Source organism: Cynocephalus volans, chromosome 14 (assembly GCF_027409185.1).
Source record: "Cynocephalus volans isolate mCynVol1 chromosome 14, mCynVol1.pri, whole genome shotgun sequence".
NCBI classification, from domain to species: domain Eukaryota; kingdom Metazoa; phylum Chordata; class Mammalia; order Dermoptera; family Cynocephalidae; genus Cynocephalus; species Cynocephalus volans.
In genome coordinates this window covers 76,152,853-76,169,194 of record NC_084473.1, presented here as the reverse complement: position 1 = coordinate 76,169,194, position 16,342 = coordinate 76,152,853, and the positions used below count along the sequence as shown (strand labels likewise).

General features: G+C 36.8%; 1 pseudogene; it reads left to right on the top strand.

The window, feature by feature from the left end:
* The first annotated feature begins 1,549 nt into the window (after positions 1 to 1,549).
* Positions 1,550 to 16,054, top strand: LOC134362573 (guanine nucleotide-binding protein subunit alpha-13-like; annotated as a pseudogene).
* Positions 16,055 to 16,342: the final 288 nt, after the last annotated feature.

The following is a 16,342-nucleotide window of genomic DNA, read 5'->3' as shown; positions in this document are numbered from 1 at the left end:
GTCACAGATGTATTTAAATACTCTATTTTCTGAGTCTCTTTTAGGGTCATGCACCAGGAACGCTTGCCTTTCCATTCTTCCCCCAAGTTTGGTTGTGATCCAGTGACCAGCCTAAATGAAAACCCAATGAATAGAGAGCCGAGCTCATGCCCAAGACATAGCACCCAGGGATGACAGCTAGCACTACTGGAATCAGGGCAGCAAATGGATACTGAAGCAGCACCAGGGAAGGAGATCCAGAATGTAGGCTGGAACCAGGAAGGGGAGATGGCCCATCAGGGATGTTGGCCATGCTGCCTGGGGAGTGGGCAGCAGGAGCAGAAGGCAGTACAGAGTGCAGGCCAGATCAGACAAGAACACCCCACTGTGCAAGTACCTCACTACCAGAAACTTCAAAGGTAGAAATCACATCACTGACGTGGTTTCTAATTTAAAATACCATTTGTTGTTGCTGGCCAACTCTGAGACAGAGTACCATATACTAAACCAATCCTATGTTTCCATTCTTAACATGTTATAATAATGTAACAATAAGAGCTAAATTTATTTAATGGGGAAATATCAGAAGTATTGACAAGTAAACTCGGGAATAGGAAAAGTACGTCCACTATTGCCATTACTATTTATTCAAGATTTTCTTGGAAGTGTTTTCCAACGCAGTCAGACAAGAGAAAGTAATTAGAGAGACAAGAATTATAAGAGGAAGAAGAATTATCTCTAATTGTAAATAAATGTCTGAAAACCAAGAAAATCAACTGAAATTTCAACCACTGAATTTTTTCCAAACCATTTCACCAACAAGGACCATGTTACTGTTTTAAAATGAAACCTCATTTACCAACTTGCATTGTTTAATTAATTACTTCCCTTTAAAAAGTTTTCAAAGTCATAGGTAATTGTGGTCTATTCCAAACTTCTGATCAATGTAAAATCATAAGCATCACCACACTGTGCTTACAGAATTTCATGCAAACTCAAAAAAGACTGTTGCACGAATTGGTCCTTATAAGTGTATGTTATACGAAGGTACAGCTGCTACTAGATTTTTTTAAACATTAAAAATATTGCTAAGTTCACTAGCCCCTAAGATTCTCTTGAACTGATATGGGAGATACTCTACAGCTGCCAGTGTTTAATCCCTTTGGTATCCTCACAAAATAAAACTTTAGTTTTTAAGCATCCCCCTTCTATGAGAGGAATAGCAGCCAACAATTAAAACAGGTGTTTGTTCAGAAAATCAACATCACTGGGTGGTAGCCAAGTGGTGATGTATAAAATTCTATCAGCCCAGTGGCAATTTTCTCCCTCTTTATTACCTGGGAATCATTTTAAGGTACAGAGATGACCAGGTGAAACTATTTTCAGAGCTGTCTTTTTCTTGTCTCTTACATGTCCTCCAGAAAGCACTCAACAGGGGCTGCTATGATGGGCATCTGTCGACAATAGAAACAGTTCAGACACTACTTGCCTTTCCTGAAATGGTGACAAGGTCTGTAGTAACATCCAAGAGAAGACCATTTGACATTACATTTTCTATTTTCAGCGTAAGATGGCCTATGAGCTTCTGGAAGCTTTGTTCAGAAAAAATATCCTCATTTGTGCTGAAAAACAGCCAAAGATTCGGAGGCTAAACCATACTGTCCTGACTGCACCCCAAGCAAACAGGTTGCTATTCTAAAAGCCTGGCATTAAAATATTTAATATGGGGCTGGCCCCATGGCTCACTTGGGTGAGTGTGGCGCTGGTAGCGCCCAGGCCACAGGTTCAGATCCTATATAGGGATGGCCGGTGCGCTTACTGGCTGAGCGTGGTGCAGACCACACCAAGCCGAGGGTTGCGATCCCCTTACCAGTCAGAAAAAAAAAAAGAAAAAAAATTATTTAATATGAATGACAGGAAGGGTGAAGACATTATATTAAACTGTCCCACTTTGGGAGGTGTTCAAATGGCTAAGTAGCCCTGTAAGCATCTTTAAACACAGGATTAAATCCTTGATGAGACCTTGAAAAAGTGTGAACCTCTACAGCCACAAGGGAGATCCAGACATACTAGCATTATTGCATATGGCATGGAAGCTGGCCTGGTACCAGATTATAAAATGATTAGAATTCTAAAGGGAAAAAAAAGAAACTAAGAAAAGTACAACATATGATATTAGTAGTAATGTTAAATACAACCAGAATTCCAAACAAAATATAAGTGGATTAAAATAATAGTTAAAAAGCACAGAATGCCAGAATAGTATCTAAATGTACAGATCTATATCATTTACCAGAGACACACTTAAAATACAAAAAGACTGAAAGGAAGGAAATATGCACCCGGTGAGGAAGAGTAGCTTCAATACTTACCCAGCAAGATCATAAGGTTACGTATAATGCTGTAGCAATTTAAACAAAATGTATAACTGAGATTGTCAGACAGACCACTGGAATAGAAGAGAGAGCCCAGGAACAGACCTGTACTACGTGGAAAGCCAACGTAAGGCAGAAGGTGCAGGGCAGATGTGCTCTTTGCCGTACAATAAAAAGCAAAATTAGACTCCTATCTCACTCATACACAAAAATTATATTGTAGCTGAATGACAGACGTAGATATAAAAAGAGAAACTTTGAAAGTTTAAGATAAAAATATAGGAGAGTAGTTTCCTGTCTTTAAGATTAGAAAATATTCTAAACAAGACATCCCTTCTCCTAAAAAAAAAAAAAAAAAAAAAAAAAACAACACAAAAATGTCAGTTAAAATAATGGTACATTAACTATCTTAAAAGTGTTGGTGTCAAAATATGCCATTAAAGAATAAAATGGCAGGGGCCAGCCCGTGGCTCACTTGGGAGAGTGTGGTGCTGAAAACAGCAAGGCCATGGGTTCAGATCCCTATATAGGGAAGGCTGGTTAGCTCACTTGGGAGAGTGTGCTGATGACACCACCAAGTCAAGTGTTAGGATCCCCTTACAGGTCATCTTTAAAAAAAAAGAAAAAAAAATGGCAGACTATACTCTGAGAGGAAACACTTTAACCTTATAGAACAGACAAAGGAATATTATCTTGAAAATATAATAAAAGTCCACATATAAGTAAGAAAAAGACAAATTAATTAGTAGAAAAAAATTAAGTAACTAAACAGGAAATTTATAAAGCCCAATAAGTGACCAAATACGTATTTCTAGTTATGAAGCTACTTAGATGTTGCTACTAAGTGTTGGGATATCTTTCACACATATACAATTTTCATTTAATCATTGGGCTACCTGGGTGCACTTTCCACACAATCATTTCCACATAATAGCTTTGCACACCTCACTGACTATTCCTTATTGAAGAAAGTAACAACATTAGCACGCATTAGCTTTATTTAAATAATCTGTTCAAGTAATTTTCACTTATCAACTGAATTTATAAAAGATTACTATTTACATTAAAGCATCACATAAAAAGGACACAATCATCTTCCTAGACATAGGGACTGAATCAAACTTAGATTCTCCCATTTTAAAACAGCAATTGTATTCAGCTTTGAGTGATTACAGGAAGCAAAACTGTCATAAACACATGCAAAGTGCCAGCACTATTGAGTTGACAACACTTTAAAATATCATTTACTTTTATACACCTGACCTAATAGTGTTTCAAAAATCACGGGGGGGGGGGGGGGAATCAATGCTATTTTAAAGCACCAAAGTAATTAATATTTTAAAGTAATATTTAGACTACCTACAATAAATGATTCATAAGAGATGGAGGTAATTCTCCCAGCAATAAAAATATTACATGATTTACTTTATTATTTTTTGTAATTCTTCAGGCCTAAAATAATTTGTAATAGCCTCCCTCAAGCATCAAAGGGCAGATGTCACTTATTTTCCAGTAAGTTGTCACCTCATTGTAAAATGACCCAAAATAACGTTTCTAAATGAAAACCATATCACTGTCTGATAAGAATCAATATTTTTATAAAACTTGACTAAACATATTTTTAAATTCTTAAATATATTTTGATGTGACTAATATAATATTGAAAATTTTTATCTAAAAAATAAATAAATACAGTTAAACTAGAAGTACATCTTTGCTTCAACGACTGAAGAAGGCATTAAACATTTTAGAACTACTTGGAGGTGGTACGCAACAATCACATAAGAAATAAATATTTCTTAAAGTCCAGTTATACGAACTTTCAAATGAACATAATATCTTAACACTGTGTAAAATACATGCCTTAAGCAAGTGAACTACAGTTCTCAAACAAAAATTTTAATGAGCTGCACTAAGATCAAAGAGGAAAGGAATGCACTCATACAAGATTAAAGAAAGCTTAAAACATAAAATCCACATGAAGAACGTGGCTGCAAACTTCTACACTCACATTTTCAGTATCTTAAACTAAAACATATTTATGTTAAACTGAACATTATGCTTTAATAATTTTTAGTGGGTATTTTTTCCCTAAATGATAGGTAATAAAGTAATTCCTTTTCAGTGAAAAATCAATGACCCTCCTCATTTCTGAATGAAATATACAGTGGATTGAATTATGTCCCCCAAAACTCCCTGAAACTTAAATTGTGTCCCCCAAGTGTTATGTATTAGAAACTTATCCCCTACTGTAACTGTTAAGAGGCTGGGAAATCCTATTATGGTAATTGAAAGGTGGAGCTTTGAAAAGGTGATTGGATTGTAGGAACATGCCCTAGTGAATGGATTAAACATGGTGGTCAGGTGCATGGTTTTGAGGGCTTTAAAAGAAGAGAAGAGTCTCTCTGCTCTCTCTGCTTCCACCATCTTGCAATGTGAGACCCCTGGGTCACTGTCACCACCTCCAGATGGACTTTGGACTTCCCAGCCTCAGAAACTGTAAGCAAATAAATTTTGTTTTTCTTTATAAATCACCGAGTCTCATATATTTTGTTATAAGCAACAAAAAAGGACTAGTACAAAATACTATAATTTATTTTAAAAGTAATTTTAAATGAATTGTCTTTTTATTTAAACCCTATAAATAACTAATCTACATATTTTACAATGGGCCCAATGCCCAGTGAAGTTGTAGGTTCAAGCATAAGAGAAAAACAGACACTAAACATGAGTGATATCTTCTATCAATAAGCATACACATCCCATAAATTTAAGATATACTAATACCTGATCTTATATACAACACATAAACATATGAGCCTCAACTAACAAAGCGATGAGATTCTTATACTGAACTCTTTACAGAGTCAAACTAATGTAGAAAGTATAACTTTTTTGACCAATATATAAAGTAATATGGGTGCTTTTTAAAAAATTGAGGTATAGTAACATAAAAAGCACATTTAGTTTGTTGAGTTTTGAAAATTTTTAATCACCACACAAAACAAGATATAAAAAGTAGAGAAAATTTCCATTCCTGATAAAGTCCCATTTGCCCCCTTTCTGTACCCCTCTTCCTTCCTCTAGGTAAACGTGATTGACTTTTAAGCAAACAAAGCTAGATCTAAATATCTCTTCACTGGCAATTAATTGCATTGAAATTGCCACTACTAACAAATTTTGATTCTCATTTGGAAATGTTTTTAGAGACTGAATGGTGACAGACTTTCATTCTTTAAGTGTCTGACTTTTGAAAAAAGGTCAGTTGTTCATAAATAAGCCACAAAAAGAAAATGGGTAATTACAGAGGAGAAAAGAGAGGTGACATAGTCCACATACCTAAGTGCCAAGCACTGGGCTAGCCAATTTAGAGAAACGTTCTCATCTAGTATTCACAGCAATCCTGAGAGATAGCTATGGTTGTCTCTATTTTGGAGATGAGGAAATTAAGGTTCAATAAAGTTAAGTAACTTAGCCAGGATTTCTCATTTGTACAGCCAGGATTTAAGTCCAGATCTTTTACTCCAGAACAGATGCTCTTGTACTACACTCCAAGTAGAACCTTCCAACTGGTTAAAATTGTTTGAAATAAAAATTAAAGTATCAGGGCTTCCAGCCACAGCTGTCGTGACGTACGCGCACTTACTCATCTGCGTGGTGATGAGCAGCGAGACGCAGCAGCAGTGCCTGTCCCAGGCGATGGACAAATGTCTGTCCCAGGAAAAGACAGACCTACAGCAAGCAACTGGTGAAGATCTTGCGGCTGGGCGAGGGAGAAAGCAGCAAGTCTGCCTTCCCGAGGCCGATGTGGATCACCCACCTGCAAGACTTTGACTAGCCCATATGTGGGGAATTATGCCCACTATCTACAGCACCATAATCAAACAGGTAAGGGTGCTGGTCGATGCTCAAGAGAAGCTTCATACTCCTTGGGGAGGTAATTCAAACCAACTCAGTGGAGACAAGACAATGACACTTGATATCTTGTCACCCCTGGAGGCGAAGGGAACCAAGAAAAGGTGGAAAATCCAGGTTGTTTTGTTTTGTTTACAGTATCTTTCTGCTACGAGAGCATTAATGGACAGAGAGAGGCATACAGAATCCCTATGACCAGTGTGGATCATCTCGACCCAGTGAATCTGTGAAAATATTTCCTTGATAATGGAGAAACTTGGAGAACGAGATTACATTCCATCATAAGATTCTGCTTGCTTGAAGAGCTACCAGAAGTATTCATGAGTACAACTTTGAAATTTAAAATGTTCTTTTCGAAATGTCTGCTGTAGCTGGTCAAAGATCAAAAGGGAAACACTGGTTTGAATGCTTCTCCTCCACGGTGTGACATCGATACTTTTCCTTCTTTCTGCAAAAAAATTTGACCAGGTGCTTATGGAAGATCAACTGACCAAATCACCTTATGGAATCTGAGCATGTTTGAAACAACTGTCAATAACCAGGTTTTCTGTAACATCTGCATAATACTCTTCTTGAACAAGACAGACTCGTTCAAGGAGGAAGTGTAAATGGTGAGCATCAAAGGCTATTTACTGGAATTTGGAGAGGATCCACACTGCTTAAGAGACATCCAAGAATTTCTAGAGGAATATTTCCATAACAAATGCCAGGAGCTGAAGCAGAAGGCCTTATACCGCCAATTCACAAGTGCTATCAGCATGGAAAACATCTATCTTATTTTCTGTAATGTGAAGGATTCTATTCTTTATTACAACCTCAAGCAGTTTACGCTATGCAAATGCAGGAAACACTTGCTATTTTAGTATTTTTCTGTTTTTAATGGTTTCCTGTTTATTTTGTTTTCTAAAATAAAAGTGTAAAACATTAATTTTAAAAAATCTTGATTCTACATTTAAATTATTGGAAATCTTACTCCCTCTTTTGTAGAATTGGGTTTGTGGCTGAAACCTGCTAAATAACACATTGCCCATGTCCTCTGAGGTTCACATGTTGATGTGTTTCACAAAGGCTTCCATTTGAGTCAGGTTATAATTTACTGGGAGACCTCAGAGTAGGTATATTTCAGGCTTTACATTCTTCCACTTGTCAAACTGAATTCTCCTGTAGTGACAACTATAGAAGGTGTCCTGAAATACTTGTAGGTATGAGGTTAAGAGGAAATAAAACAAGTACGATATCTTTTGTCAGCCTTACACATAGCAATGATACTTGTTGTCTGTCTTTATGGTGACTTCTTACTTTGAAAGGGACATTGGAAAAACACTTTGATGTAAGAAATGGTATTCTCTTGGTTTACACAGATTTAGCTTTACATTTTTTATTACTTCTACACCCAATGGTTGTTTCATTTTTAAATTCTGTGGTTTCTGAAGGTAATGCTGTTAGTGTTTTAAAGATTACATAAAGACTTCTGGTCTGATGCTAATGAAGAGTTCATAAGTGGGATGAAGGAACAAAAGTGAAGCAAACACCGTATATAGTGTTTAGATAAAGAGGAAAAAGTGAAATATAATTTGCCTTTTTCATATTTAATTATCATGTAATTAATGTGCCATATGTGAAACATTCTGGCCATGGCAGCAACTAAAAACTGCAAGCAACTTGGTAACAGAACTTCCTAAATAAACATACCCTTTCCAGAAGAAATTTTAAAAAATTAAAAAATAAAATGCCACTCAATTTCAGTAAAGCTAATTTTCATAGCTTCAGAGACTTTTGCAATAGAAGAGATGTGAAATCATAAACAGGTGGCTTATAATTTTTAAAATAAGGAAACTAAAGCCCAGGGGAGGAAGGAGTAAAGCTGGACATAAAACTCAAGTCTCTTTAGTCCAAGTCTGGTTCCTCCCTACATCCATGTTTTTCAAACACCTTTTACCTCAATGTTTTCCTCAAAAATAATCAAATGCAGAAGTTTGGTATAAAAAGCATATCAAAGCAGAGATGTTCTGCTGGAAGCTGGTGGGGAACTTCAAGTCTCAGTCTACTTCCTTTCTCTTCCCCAGCTGTATTTTCAGGAATCCCTGGAGTTTGGTGGAATACAGTTAAGAAAACCATCTGCTTTGTACCATGCCATCTCATAAAATTAATCTGGAAGAAGGACAAGTTTGAAAATGTGAAAAATTAAACATCAATGCAAAAGATAAATTATAGTTCAATATAACAACTGTCACGTTAACTCATGATTAAGCACTAAATCAGTGCAGCTGAAAATGGGCACCCCAGGAGTTCAGAAAAGCAAGACATCATAGCGTATGGGAATGGTCTGGAGAGAGTTAACAAAGAGAAGGACTGACTTGGGTCTTACAATATGAATTGTACTAAAGTAGGAAGAAAAAGGTGGTAGCGAAAGAGAAAGAAGGAAAATATCACAAGCAATAGCACTAGAACAAGAAAGAACAATATAATTTCAACACAAGTGAGTAGTCTGTGCTCAAAGAGATGGCTGGGGAAGCTAAAAAGGGTTAACCCCAGAAATATATGACAGAACCAGATTATTTCAAGTTAATGAGTTCTGACTTTATCTTGCTGTCTAGTGGGAATTACTATAGGTTTCTGAGTAAAGTAGCAATAAGATCAAAGTGTTTCAGGAATTAGGAATTTTATTTAGACAGTGGTGTAAAAATATTCTAGGAAACAAAAAATTAGAGAAGAAAGATCAGTTAGGAGGCTATTTGCAGATGTCCAGGCATGATAATGATCAAAACCAGGTTAACAGCTGAAAGGACACCAAAAAAAAAAAAAAAAAAAAGATAGCTAAAATACCATGAAGCAAGATTTAAAAGGACTTGGAAAGTTCCCTTGGAAAGTTCCTGGTATTAGAAACATATTTTGTATATCTATCAGGGATCTTGTAAAGGGGTTTCAAATCTCAGAAGATATTGAACTATATGACTTCTAAGGTCCCTTTCCCGTTACGAAATTAAAATTCACTGCAAAGGATGGGTGGGAGGGTGGAGGCAATCACAAATTAAAAATTTAAAGTGTAGGTGACTACAATGATGGATATAATTTTCAAGGTGAAACATCTATTACTGACCATTTCAGAAGAGAAATGGAAAACAGGCCCAATCCATTCTAAAATGCTGAAATAATTTAAGCCCCCCAAAAATCAAGTGGCATCTTATGGTATATAATCTTCTAGAGTCAAATGCTTCTAATGATTTAACAAACCACATTTTTCTAGGATATACATCAAGGAGACAACTCAGAAAAAAGCAAACTGGGTTTTTATCGTGGCCAATATAAAATAGTGAAAGACCACGTAACATGTGACCTTTTTTAACCAGCCACACAGACACAGTACTCAACCACAGGCAAATCACCTCTCAGTAAGAATAAGAAAAATATATACACTTTAGAGTTTGGATCTTTTATATTTATGTTTTCTCTCTACTGGTCTCCTGAGAGTAGGACTATATTGTTTCATTTTCTTTCTAACTCTGCATAGCACTTAATATACACTTTTCATGCAAAAGCAAAGAGCTGACTAATTCATGTTCAATTTCAGTCCACTATTATCTCCAGATCTTTTTTCATTGTTTCATTTCACAAACATATAGTGAATAATAAATATATTCTCATTTTGTAAATTTATAGCTAATTATTCTGAAGTGTACTTCCCTGAACATGCTCCCAATGTAATTTACTGTCATAATTCCTCTTCTCCTTTAGAATTTATAAAAGTGCTTTGAATTCTAAACCTAACTTCAGTTATTCCTAGTATCATCTACGAGTACTGTCAGAAAATTATCCACAGGTTTTTAATTCCATTATCTAAATTAAATGATACTATTTTTAAACAACAATTATTTGTAAGAAATTAGTTTCCCTTTTTAAAAAGGGTCAAGCAAGAGTATCTCAACATATACCCCAGAAATGTTTAAAGGAAAAATTATGTCTGGGTACCTGCTAAACACCTGGGATTGTTAAATTAAGAGCTTTCCTAAAAGATACTTAAGTTATAATGGTTATATTGTACAAAGGGAATAAAACAAGGAATTGGTCTACTGTGAAAGTGACAGAGATATGTTCCTGAATACCTTACAAGAAATAATAGATTAGGATAGACAACTATCTGCTGTGGGTTATTCAGACATCAATCTGCCATAATCTGAAACAAATATATCAAGATTTCTTACATAATTCTAGCTCGTTAAAAATTCTTGGAAAATGAAATCTGCAGAATATCAAGTAAGTTTACCTTTCTTTAAGATTTTAGAGGCAAATGATAACTTTGAAAACTATTGAAGTTTTGTACTTAATTATAAGGAGCAATATCATTGATGCATGTGGATACAAATTTATCCATCACATGAAAGTTCTGGTTTAACACATTTAGAAGTCAAAATATAGAATAAATTCTTTAAACATTGTAATATAATGTTGTTATATTATGAGGGTTATTCATAATGATTTCTATTTACTATTTGCAAGAGGACATTATTGCAATTTAACTATTTATTATAAATCATGGTGACATTTTAGTTCAGCTGTATTAATTTAGAAAATAATACAATGTGTTTTTAGAAAGCACAGCCTAGGTATCGCCACAATAAATATCAACACATTCAATTCCAAAAGAGATTTGGCATAAGAAGTGCTTATAATGTTTTATATTTATCTTAAAAGTCCTAGCCTACATATGTTTAAAACCTGACAGCGAATTTAAACTTGCTAACGGAGTTATTAAATAGGGAAATGGAGTTTCCAGTGCAGACACCACTACTAAGTGACTTTGGTAGGTACATCTGTGGCCCCGTATCAAATCCTCCATTTATTGCTGGTTGGCTTAATGTTATAAGACCCGACAAATTCCTACAAGCACTTGTGAGATGGAAGATCAAAAATTAGTTGGAAGCTAAAGCAGTGAAGAAAAAAGAAATACACTTGTAATCCCTTCATATATCCTTCAGTGCTTCTCAAGACAAAGAATAAAACTCAAATTCTTTAGTATGGCATGCCTTCAGGATCAGTCCCCTCCCTGCATTTACTCCTACTTTTTCCCAGTCCCAATACATTCATCTACTGAACCATTTCCCCCACATCCACATGCATTCAAACCTCATGACTGCCCTGGCAGACCCTGCTCATTCTTCCACTTAGCTACTAGCATGGAGAACAGCTGTTCCCAGAAGGACTCCTATACTTCACTGTGCATACCATTGTCATATTACCGAACACAAATCATGCCTTCTCTTCTGAATGATTAAATTAGCAATATTTTTTTTCTGTATAATTCCCAAGTTATAGCATGTAGTTATTTTAAAAAATAAATGAATGGTTAAATGGATTTCTTAGTATAAAAATTAGAAATGTTAAATTATGTCATATTTATAAATATCAGATGGGTTCAATATTTACCCAATAATGAAACAAATATTTATTTAACACTTAGGATGTGCCAGACATTATACTAAGTGAGGAATATATACAAAGAAGACAACAATAAAACCATAATTTCAAAGACATTTAAAACCTATCAGGCAAGATAAGAATCTACCGACCTACTATACATAAATGAAATATTGTAATAAGTGTTATATAATGAATGAAAAAAAATTTAGTGTCCTCCTCAGGTCAGGGTCTTTAAAACCTACCTTCTGTCCTGCCAAGTATGCAGACACTCTTTAAGAATAGTTCAGTCCTCTCTGGTTCAGTGATTTTATTTTCAGGCACCATCTCACTCCCTCAATTTCAGACCATTTGTCACTGACTGGAACCTCTAGTCTGGATCCCTCAGGTTGATGAGTCATCATATGATTTTGGCTTCTTCTGAATAAGCTGCATTGTGGAACACATCCCTGAGTTCTACCTTCTGCGGTCTTATCATAAGCAATGTCCACCCAGCCTCGGGTTGCAATTCCAAGGAATTCATCTAACATCTCTGCCTCTACCTGTAAGGCAAGGGAGGTTTATCAAGCCAGAATAAAGAGGAAGGTGTGACTCATTTTAAATGGGATGAGAGGTGAAGGCTAAACAAGGGCAACAAGAGTTGAGCTGGCCTTTAAGTATATGGGTAGAAGTACGTAAGAAAAATAAGGGGAAAGTATTTTAGGTACAGGGGCCCTCCTGCTGGAGTAATGGCATAAAATGTAACTCTGAAAGGCTTACTCAGGTGAAATCAAGCAGACTAGCCAGCATTAGACATATTACATCACATATGTAATAATATGTAGAAACAGATAAAATGTTTGTAAAATCTGTAGACATGCCAGATTTTATAAAGTTTATATTTTTAAAGTTTTATAAAGTTTATTTTTAATATCAAGGAAAATTCCATCCTTTGGAGAAAAGAAGAGATGAAATCCATTAGGCAAAGATAATGCATAACAAACAGTAACAACTTAAGAAAAAAGGGAGCAGCAAGATGTTATGAAATTGGCCTCTCTGTAATTTCAAAGCTCTTTGAGTTACTTATCAAGGTATCTTAACCAAATAAATTTCCTTCTTCCAACTTAGTTTTCTCTTCGACCAAAAGAACGATTTTCTTACTTAGTTTTAGTTAAAGCAGTATTTCCTTTACTGAATTTGTTATATCTTTTCTTGTATGTTTATCTAAATGTGTATTTGTTGGGTCTGGTATCCTTTTTATCATTTGCATTCTTGTCAATGTTGAGCATTTGATATTTGACCATAAGTTTCACTGATTAAAGCAAGTCACAAAGATGATATTTATGTTTTTAAACATATAATTTCAGTAAAAATTAAAGTAATATAGAAGGAATTTTAGTGACAAGAAGTTAAAGTAGGATTCAATTTCAAAATACAATGTAACTCAAAAGGTATTTCATATCATCATAATGGGTACATATGAATTGTAAGCAAAGTATCAAACAAAAGAGAAGAAAATAATACTATGATTAGATCTCCATTATTCCTCATGTTTTTCCAGTTGTATTTTTTCATCATTTTATAAAAATTATTGTATTTTCTTTCACTCAGATAATAACTATGTGCCTCCCTCTCTATGTGCACAACCAACACCAAGAAAGTAAAATGAAAGGAAGCATTTAAGTGTGTCAGCATTTCATCTTCTGGGCCTCTGCATCTCGAGATACAATTTCAGTATGCAGCAGATTTAGCTTCCCAGAAAATAAAAGTGGAGAAGCACTTTGGATGGCAACATTAAGAAAATTTCCATTTTTCTCTTAATGAAATCATTCTTCATAGGAAAGAGTTTTTTATTCTGTGAATTGTGTATTTGGACCTAAATAAAGAAAAGCTGGTCCTTTGTTTATTTTTTTCCTCTGCAACGTGGGAAAGGTCTTTCTTTGCACCTTCAAATTTTAAAAAGGCGGAAAAGGTCAGAAGGCACAACCTGGATTAGGTTATCAGGAATTAACTGTGGTGGTGGTTTTCCATGAAATACTTTGAAAGTTGGTAGCGGGCATTTGGGGACTGTTTGAAGACCAGAGTCACACAATAGGGGCCTGAAGAACGCTGCCTCAGTACATGTCTGATAGGTAGCTTTTAGTTCTCCTCCTCCTTGCTTTTTCTGTATCACCTGATGCCACTGCCCACAAACTTCCTGATGTCCTTATGGCACCCCACTCACCTGGAACGCTGCCTACCTTTCTGGCTGCTCCTTCATTTTTTCTTTTTAGGTTCTATTTCATCTACTTATTCCATAAATGCCAGCAATTCTCAGGGCTCTACCTTAATCCTCTGTTCTCTCTATATTGTTCCTGGGAAATCTCTTTTACTATGGTTTCAATAACCATATGCTTTAATAAACCCAAATGAGGCACGGATGTCTCCCTGGAGTTCGAAATTCATATCTCCAACAACCTACTGGGTATTTCTTCTTGACAACCTTCAGACTCCTCATGTGAAACAAAATCCTAACTGAACTTTTTGTACTCTATACAGAATAACCACGTCTCCTCATGTATGACTTCAGTTACACAAACAAAATAGCCTGATCCCTGATTCTTCCTTTCACTCACCACTTACATCAGTCAAACCCCAAGCCCCAAGGAGACTACCTCCTTCATATTACTTTAATTCTTCCATAAGTTTCAAACCTACCACCAACATCTTAAATCAGGCCATCATCTCTTACTGTACCTGCTTTCTAAGACCTCTCCCTGCCTGCTGACATGCTCCCACTAACAGACCATCAAGATCAGTCTCCAACCTCTAACTATACTTAAACTAAAATGTAAATCTGATCAACTCATTCCGCCACTTAAAACCTTGCTCTTCCTCACTACCCAAAGATAAAGGTTCACGTTTTAGCATGGCCTGCAAAGTACTTTATGATCACTACAAGTGCCCGCCTTTAGGGAATTTGCTATTTAAGTGCAAGAGGCAGAAAATAAACAGAAAACAAGTAAATAAAATAGTATGTGATTAAAAGAGTATAACTGAAATAAACACATGAAAAGATGAGAAAACCTACAAGCTATTAAGTATTAATATCACTAGCATGATGTTTAAACTCAAGAGCAAAAGAGAAAGTAATAAAACCTTGGGATATATTCTAAGGAACAGAGAAGCATGACATACCATTTTTTCTTCTCCTTGCCCCACATAATAAATCAAATTTAGGCACGCTTGAGAAAAAAGTGTGAGCTCACCAATTTTGAAACACTTTAATGTGTAGTACAAAGGTGTTATAAACTAGACTAGTGTGCTGAGGTGTGAATTAACTTCACTTTTGTCCCATGAAAATCAATGCAAATATGCATGGTCAACAGAGTAGGATTTCTAAAATAAGCTAAGAATGTGTAAGCCCCTCACATTTAAAAAGAAAATCCAGAGAGGACTTCCAGGAAAATGGTGGACTAGAGGTGCCCAGGGTGTGTTCCTCCTACATAAGATTGAAATGGGCCCACTGCCATCAACAGAAGGAAAACTCCCACAGTCACTGGAGCCATTGTCTAGTCCCAGAACCATTGCTTGTCACAGAGCAGCTTCCCACATAGCAGCAATCCTGCAGGTGGCCCGTCACTTCAGCCACAGACTCCACAGACAAGAGAGAGGTGGCTTCAACCACTGCCACACTGCTACCACCACAAGTTAACCCCACTGCTGCCAAGGACACTGAAGTCATGAGGGAGGCAGTTGTAGCTGCTGGCACTGCTGCTGCTACTACAAAGCAACTCCACTGCCTCCAAGGACACTGAAGATGTCAGGGAGGCAGGTGCAGCCACCATGAGGTAACCCCACGTCTCCAAGGACACCACATATATGACAGAAGCTGTTGAAGGCCGGTGGCACTACAGGTATCCCCACAGGTATGTCCCCCCCCATGGGGGGACATCCCCACAGGTATGTCCCCCCATGCTGTCACTGTGGACCCTGCAGACAAGAGGAAAGTATTTGCAGCTGCTGGCACCCCTGCCACCCAATGAGGTAACCCCAATGTTGCTGCTACAGATATTACAGACACGAAGGAGGCAGTTGCAGCTGCCAGCATCCCTGCCACCCCCACAAGATATCCCCTCTGCTGCTGTGGACACTACAGACGTGATAGAGGCAGTGGCACGATAGAGCACTGCTGCCACCCCCACAGGATATCCCTGCTGCTGCCAAGAATGCGGCAGATGCCAGGGCAGCAGTTTCAGCTCTTGATGCCAGTGCAAGATAACCCTGCTGCTGCTGTAGACACTATAGCTATGTGGGCCACCACTGTGGACACTGAAGCCCAGCAGGCGGCCAGACAGCTACCAACATCATGCAAGCAACTCACCACCACTGGAGCCACCACTGCTACATGAGCAACCCACCAAAGCCACCTCTGCAAACACTGCCACCACAAGGGCGGCCTGCTACCACAGCAGCAGCTGCATCAGCCACTGCCTCTGTTCAGGCAGACTGCCAACCACTCGACTGCACTGACCCAAGGAGGGTCACTAGTGTAGTCCAAGGAAGAAGAGTAATAGAAGAAACGACCACTCTACCAGATGACCAGACATCAATGTAGACATACTAGAAATATGAAAAAAATAAATAAATAAAAATAAAAAAAACAAGAAAATATGAAGCCATCAAAGAAATAAAATAAC